We start from the raw sequence: 8,603 nt of genomic DNA on the forward strand, positions 1-8,603 counted from the left end.
CTCAGCATGCCTCTTCTGGTGTCCTTGAGTAAACCAGGATATCGTCAATAAATACCACAACGAATTTGTCCATGAATTTCATGAACACTTTGTTCATGAGGTGGACGAAATATGTGGGGGCGTTCGTTAGTCCAAAAGGCATCACGGTAAACTCATACAATCCGTATCTGGAAGTGAATGCTGTCTTGGGGATATCTTCTGTTCGTACCTTCAGTTGATGATATCCCCATCTCAAATCAATCTTTGAGAATACCTTGGCTTGTGCGAGCTGGTCAAACAAATCATTTATCCGTGGCATCGGATATTTGTTTTTGATGGTGACCATATTGAGGGCTCGATAGTCTATACACAGTCTCAGTGTCCCATCCTTTTTCTTGGCGAACAACACTGGCGAACCCCAAGGTGAGGAGCTGGCTCGAATAAATCCTTTGTCCAATAACTCCTTTATCTGCTTCTTCAACTCCACCAATTCTGAGGGTGCCATTCTATAAGGCTTCTTATAGATGGGAGCGGTGCCAGGTGCTAGTTCGATGCTGAATTCTATCTCTCGGTCTGGTGGCATGCCTGGCAGTTCTTCAGGGAATACATCAGGAAATTCGCAAAGCACTGGAACTTTTCTCAGTTCTGCAATGTCCACTTTGTTCAGTTTTGTTTGCTGTGACCGTGGTCTTTCTTGAGCTGTAACTTTTATCGTCTTGCCGTGATGGTGAGTGAGAATCACGGTCCGATTGAAACAGTCAATGAATCCTTTGTTGGTGGTCAACCAGTCCATTCCTAAAATGACATCCAGTCCTTTACTCTCCAACATGATGAGATTTGTTGGGAATTGTAGTCCTTTGAACTCAATGACTACTCCTTTGCAGTAACCCTGAGCGATTTGCTTATTTTCGGGGGACTTGATGATCATAGTTTTTTCCAAGGGAAGTATCGGAAAACCATGTTGCAAAACAAAACTCTTCGAAACGAACGAATGGGAAGCTCCAGAATCAAACAAAACCGTGGCAGGTACTGTGTTGACAGGGAACGTACCGAGCACGATGTCTGGGGCATTCTGCGCTTCTTCCTTGGTCACATGGTTCAGGTGACCCTTCCTGTGGTTGTTGCTGGGGTTGAAATTGTTGCGCTTGGGGGCTGGATTGTTCCCACCATTGCTCGGCTTGGGGGCCGCGTTCCTTGGCTTTGGGCATTGTTTAGCATAGTGCCCTTCTTGACCACAAGCATAGTAGGTGACCCCTGGGCGGTGCGTGTACTCCTTGTCTCTGGCATGAAACTGTCCGACGGGCCTTGGATCAGTAGTCGTGGATATCCTTGCTTTTGTCCTTGGAACCTCAGTCTTGCCTCGGTTGTTGCGAGCAATAGTCGTCTTGTCCCTCTTTCGCTTACGGATATCTTCCAGGCTACGGCGCTCATTCTCCAAGGTAATGGCCTTGTCCACCAGAGTTTTACAGTCTGGAAATGTGTGTACAATCAGTTGGCATCTTAATGCTGGTGCCAGGCAGTCCAGGAATTTTTCCATCTTCTTATTTTCTATCATGTGCTCGTCGTAGGCATAACGAGACAGCTGGGTAAATTGACCATTGTACTCTGTCACTGACATGCCTCTCTACTTTAGGTCATCAAACTCTCTCTTCTTGATTTTTATGATGCTCCTGGGGATGTGTGCCCCACGGACGCCTTCCTTGAACTCTTCCCAGGTGATGTTGTGTCCACTGGGATGCATGTGTAGGAAGTTTTCCCAACATGCTGCAGCTGCTCCAGTAAGGTAGTGTGGTGCATAAAGAACCTTCTCATGATCTGAACACTGAGCAATAATTAGTTTCCTTTCAATGTCGTGAAGCCAATCATCGGCTTCCAGCGGCCTATCGGTGTGAGCAAAAGTTGAGGGGCGAGTCTTCTGTAACTCAGATAACTTGGAATGTGGTTGATAGGGCTCACGGTGGTTTCCCATATTGATGACATGTCTCATCATCTCTTGGTGTTGTTGCTGGCTTTGCTCGAAGAGACGACATACTTGAGACAGGGCTGCTTCGCTGTCTTGTTGACTGGACTGGCCCTGAGTGAAATTGTTGCTAGTCTGTGTCCCATAAACTTCTTCTGGCTCATTGGGCATGGAGCGAGTCCACGGACGAGACATTTTTCCAGTCTGGGGTATTATTTTGCAAAGCCCATGAGAAAAACAGTGTAGCACAAGGAAAACTTTGCAATGTCAACAATTTAAAGGACCTCAAGGTTTTCAGAAAACATAAGCGTTCTTTTGCATGGAGTAAAAGACTGCTTAACACAAATCTTACACGCGAAATACAAACACATGATACAACACTCAGGATGTGCGTACACATTCCTGACATGTTATTTAGACTAGCGTACTACTCCGGAAGGCAGAAAACACACCAATACAAACTAGCGTACAGAAGAAAACACATCATACAAGCAGACATAACGCGCGGCTACTCGGTGCTCTCAGTCGGAGATGGTGTAGATTTCCTTTCCCTTGCCGATGGCAAGACTCAGCGGTCCAGGAGAATCAACCTCCACCTCCTCTCTAGCTGGCTCCTGGCGCGTAATGCTGCGCTGCGGTGACGGTGCGGGAGCGACGGGTGGCAGAGCGGGTGCGGCAGGCGGTGCGGCTCTGACTGGAGTATGAGCGATGACTCGGTCGAACTCCTCAGTGGTAGGCAGACGGCGAGAAGTGGCCAAAACGGCCGGTGCATACGAGGCTGAAGACGAGACGAATGTCAGAGGCGGTGCCGTGTGGAGAAGCTCCTTCCTGCTGGCAGGACCGCCCCGGACTAAGTCCATGCGGGCAGCCACAAGATCGTCTACGAGGTTGTCGAAAGACTCCTCTAGAGCCTTGAGATACTCCACAACCATCTCGATGGCTTCATCTCGCTCTCCCCGATGGCAGGCGAATGCATAGTGACTGGTGTATGGCACATGGCATGGGAGGTAGCGGTAGCGACGAGTCTTCATTGTAGGAAGGATGTCCCGAAGACGAGCTATCGCCTCACGGGCAGCCATCTGCATGGCATGCCTCTCCGTAGGCATGGCCCTTCCCACAAAACGGAAGTGGCGAGCTGCAGAACGTCCTCCCTTGAATTGCACCACAGCTTGGTGCATAGACACGTCGTCGCTGAGCTTGTGCTGATAGAGCATGAACTCCGGGCGAGCTGCTGGCCCGATCGCGAGCTTGGTGATGGAGACGAGGAGCTTGACAAACCCCTCGGGCACGTTCGTGAACACTCGATCCTCACAGCTGCTGCCAGCCATCTACAAAAGTAGGCAAAAATTCTGAGTAGTCATGTCATAAATGTATGATGACCAACAGAAAATAGCTACAATTGCAAAATGCTGAAAAAGCACAAAAGACGCTAATAACCGATTAGCGATCGCACCTAGTGGCTTCCTACAGTCAGCCTGGCTCTGGTACCAAGCTTTGATACCAAGTGAGATCTGATAGCCAGTGGGAGGAGGGAGGAACGGTCAAACCTGACCACCCGAGTCGGTCGTAGGTCGAGTCTTGATCAGTAGCTCCCCTATTTGTTGGTACCACCACTTGTCCCTGCCGCAGACGGGGTATGGTTCAGTAAGTTGTCAACCCCTTACCAAAGCACACACCGTACAAAGAGGCCATAGTGGAAGATACCGGAGGCGTCCGGTAGGCAGGCCACTTGGTCCAGGGGCATGGGTGTTTTCCGGTTGGGACCGAGAGGGGGGGGCACCCCCTTAGAGCGCGCGAATAGAAATTTGATCCCATGCTACGTCGAGGTTGTAGCCTCCCCACTTAGAGTTTTGCTTGGCAGGTGTCGTGGGTGATTCCAGACATCGGTGAGCTTGCATTTTCCTCTCAAGGAGTCACTCAGACCCTCGTTTGGCACCCAGTACTTTATTTTGGATTATTCTTAACCACATGTGTACATCTTGGTTTTTCGTATATTTCGTGACAGACGTGTGATCACATAATTAATCCGGAGTATGTTTGATATATTATACCCGTGTTCTTAATGTTTGCGAGTACATTCAAACGTACTCACTGGCTTGTCCCTGGCTATTGTCTTGGCCAGATTTGCGCGCAATGGAGATAAGCATCGCGGTGTCAGCCTCGGAGCCTACGTGTTGTCATTTGCAGCCTTGCGAAGATAGGAGTTATCCTGGTCAGTTGTTCTTGTGGGAAATGGAGTCCCATAGACGCAGATGTATCCAACCGCTTCCGCCCTCAACCATTAGAAATCAAATGTTGTTCCCCTAGGCCACAATCGTCTGGTACTACATATTTTTGTACCTTGCTCGGAATTCTTGTATCAAGTTGGAGCCTCATCAGCTAACAGTAATCCTGGGGCTGGTGAGCATAAAGGCCGTTTTTCTGGGAATTTATTATCCCAAAAATCCGGTCGTGACTGACTTGGTATCAGAGCCAGGCTGACCATTGGCTAACCCTATCTTAGCCAGGTCAATAAACCTAGGTGAATCAAACCACCAGACCTTAGCCTAACCCCGGTCAAGCTTCCCACGAAAGATAGCCCCACAGTGACCCGACGCCTTTCGGCGGACGGTGCCCAACCTATCAGCCTAGCCCGTCGATCATGCTCCAGTGACCGACACCCAACCCGTCTCTATCGCAAGCGTACGGAGGAAGACTCCGCCCCCCTTCCCTATAAAAAGGGCACGCTAGCCCCAACGCAGCACATCACAGCCTCTTCCCCCCCCCCCCCAAAACCAAGCCACGATGCCTGGTTCCATTGTTCACAATGAGACCACAGCAACCAACCTGGGAGGTTTTGTGACCGTGCTCGCAAACCTCACCCGCCGTGCCTATGCGTTAGAAGAGCCTCCTGAGTATGTTGTGTACCAGGGACCCATGTACGGTGAGAGCCGTCAGTACTGGGCCACTGTGCACATCTACGGTAGGGGTCTGTCGCCAGAACGCCCCTACAGGTTCACTAGCAGGACAACTTCCTTTGAGCCACAAGCCATCCAACTGGCAGCCCGAGAAGCTATAGTTCAACTCCGGCACTTGTCGCCCAGAGTTAACTGTCGCTCGTTCTACTACTACCCCAGTCGTGACGGGTATGGTAGGCCGCCCCAGGTTGCCAACGGAGACCACGAGACAGATCCTGCACTGTTGCATCTGGTATGCTATGTAAGCGCACTAGAGCAACTGTTTGATCAGGTCACCCTTGATCTGATCGCAGCTCGTGGAGAACTGGTTCGCCGAGCCCCGGCAAGGAGAGAAGCGGAGCCCGACACCGACAACCCAGTCGTGCTGTTCGGACACCCGATCGATCCCTTGAGGTCTGCGCCAGCCATCACCCAGAGTACTTTGGTGACCCCAGAAGCACTTCGTCACCTTTTGGGAACCCATTCCAACGGGATTGTAGCCAACAACCCCTGTGATGGTCATCACCATTTCCCCGACCCTGCAGCCCCTCAGCCTCAACCAGCAAATCCCGACGGTGATAACCATGGAGAAGCATCGGCGTCCGCAAGGCCAGCCCACTTAGACATTAACGTAGTAGACTAAGTCGCTCGAGTTGTATCGAACCTTAGTTTTCCTACGCTCTGTAATGGTGTGGTCTTGTATCGCTTTTATTGCATGTTGTCTGCTTGAACGCTCCTATTTTTGCAATAGTAACTATGCATGTGTACGTTAGCGTACAGTTACATTTTTAAATTTCGGGCGCAGCTACCAAGACCAACCCCGACGGCACCCACAGTAACGCGTCACATTATGTGATATGTATGTCTGTGGCTTTGACCCGAGAACAGGATCGACAACCAGTCACCCTTTTTCCCCGGTGGATAACCCAGCCCCGGTACTATATAAAGGCCACTTCGTGACCTTGCCAAGTATCCCTCACCTTTGTGCGCAGCTCTCACAGCCATTCCTTTACCATGCCGAACCCCAGTATCTATTTGAGAACCCCGGACGCAACCCCGGGCAGTTTTGTCAAATTATTGTGGGACTTTACCTGCAGTACTATGAGCGCCACCCGTCCACCCCAGTACGAGTTGCTCAAATCGAGGATCACTCCATCCACCTCGAAATATTGGGCAGTGGTGCACATCCCTCCCGCCTACCCAAACCAAGATCCCACGGAAGTCTCCTTCGTGGGGAAATCCATGCCGACTCCGCATATGGCCATAGAAGCTGCTGCGTACGAGGCGCTCACTCGTCTTCGATTCGCTTTACCCTATGCCAGCGAGCGAGGATACTACTATTTTCCGAGTCGTGCAGCACCCGGATAGGTTGCATCCTTTCCCGGTGGACGAATTGAGAGAGATCCAGTACTGGCCAACCTTGCCCAGTACGTTATCGCTCAGGAGCGTTTAACTCAGCGGGTAATGGGTTATCTCCAGAGCCTCGCTGATTTAAATCCTCGGATCGCTATTGGCAGACCACTGAGGCCTGACCAGGAGAGGCGCATTCATCGACCGGTCAACCTGCTTCCCCCGATAGAAGAGGAGTGTGCCCCAGTACCAGAGGCGTTTTCTCAGGACCCTGTCTTTTTGCCTTTTCCTTGTAAACGCCTTCGCTGTATTTATTGTCCTAGTAATTTTATTTATGTGTTGTAGCGTGTTCGTAAATTTTATGCGACGGATCCGTTTTTCTTTAGTTTCCGTTATGTGAGCAGTTTTACTGCTGTTAGTCTTGTTTTATTTATCTTTGTCTCTCGCAGCATGTTTTTGAGGAGATTTCTTTCCCCGAGTCACTACCACGTATATGTTTTCACGACATAGATCTTTATTCGCGCAGCATCGTAACAGCAGACTCACGACGACAACCACTTGACCTCGGGCACTATTGCAAATCCTGGAGCACATTTTTGCGCCTAGCTAACCACACTTGAGGACACCACAGTCTCAGTGAGAGAGATTTGTGAGTGTTCATTTAAGCGCGAGCTGCCCCAGCGCACCGACAGCAGTCAGCCTCGATGCCGCGCCTAATCCACGTGATCGCCGCCGCCGCGAAGAGCTAACACTTGTGCGGCAGCATCAGGACGATCATCCAGGATCATCGCGCACAGGAGCACGGAGAACCCCAGCAGCACCGCCAAGCCTCCACACACCAGGACCACATACCAGTCCGGCATCGCCTCCGCCATTAGAGCCTCGTCTCGAGCTCCTGCAAACAGCAGTGGAGGAGAAGGAAGGAGGAGTAGGAACGAGGCCAGGTGTGAGGGAGAAGTGAGGAGCACCGCGGTCATTTTATAGCCCGAGATCGGTGTACGGTGGGCGAGGTCCACCAGCGCCGCTTGTCGCGCGATCGCCGGTGTTCGGAGGCGAGTCCGCGAGCAGTGCCGACAGCGAACTGGCCCGCGAGGTGAGTGCACGCTGCCCCGGCAGCTAGCACGCCGCGCACTACCTCGGTACGGCCTCGATGCCCTACGAGCTAGGCATCGCCGGTGGAGGAAGCGCGGGAGAGCGCGCGAGAAAGAAGAGAGAGCCAGAGGTAGGAGAAGAGGCCGACAGTGGGCCCTGGGTCCACCTGTCAGCCAGAGAGAGCACTGTGCTCTCGGGTGCGGCCAGCGTATTTTAGTAATTTAGAATTTATTCTAAATTACTGTATCTGCGTAGAAATATCCCGTTTTCCCTAACCGTGGATTTTTCCACACTACTCCAGTCTATCACACTGTGGTTTTCACACCACTAATTGCCCTCTCACTATAGCCGCTTTGTTTTTGTGCAGTTAAAAGATTTTCTTTTGATAAAAACAGTTTTTGTTCAAAACAGCTTTTAACAAATCTCGAGGACGAGATTTTTCTTAAGGGGGGTTGTGTTGTGACACCCAAAATTTTTGGCCTTGTTTTATTTATTAAAATGTTGCCAGGAAATAAAACTTTTCCATTCATCAAGATTTACCCTTTTATTATTTTGGATTTTTGCCCCTAATGGAAAACTTTCCAAAAGTTTTATTGGACTTATATGCCCTTTTTCTAAAAACAATTCCATATCAGTGGATTTATCTGCATAATTAATTTCCAGGAGCTTTAATGCCTTTAAAATGATCTTTCATAATTTTTGGAGCCCCTTTTTGCACTGCAAACTTCTGATAAATGCCTTCAAATTTTTCACCAAAATTTGGGGATGTCATGTGATGTTTCCACATCACTTTTATGCAAAAATACCTTTTGGCCATTGGAGATTTTGAGCTCTACACCAATTTTTCCAATCTGGTCCAGTAGGCACTTTTGCACTACAACCCATTTAAATATTTCTTTAAAAAATTCTTCCAAGTGTTTGGAGATGTCAGTGGATGCATACAATTCATCTTCAAGCAAAAACCCAGTGTTGTTCTTTGGAAAAATTGAGTGAATTATCTTCATTTCCATTCTGGTCCAGTTTGGTGATTTGTACTGCAACCCAATTTTATTTTGCTCTAGTATCTTTGAGCTTTTTTCCTACTTATAGTCCTCCCTACCAAACTCTTAAGTCCAGGGATTGGACCCATTGGCATAATTTTGGTGCATGCAATGATAAGCTTTAGTTTCTGCCCAAAACTGGTTTTCTCAAATTCTTGCACTATCAACTTTCTGTTTTTGCCAAACTAATCTTACCACCATCTCCTGCAACTAAAGAGACCCTGATCTGGAGACTTTGGCCCCTCC

The sequence above is a fragment of the Triticum aestivum genome, chromosome 7D (genome assembly GCF_018294505.1).
Source record: "Triticum aestivum cultivar Chinese Spring chromosome 7D, IWGSC CS RefSeq v2.1, whole genome shotgun sequence".
NCBI classification, from domain to species: domain Eukaryota; kingdom Viridiplantae; phylum Streptophyta; class Magnoliopsida; order Poales; family Poaceae; genus Triticum; species Triticum aestivum.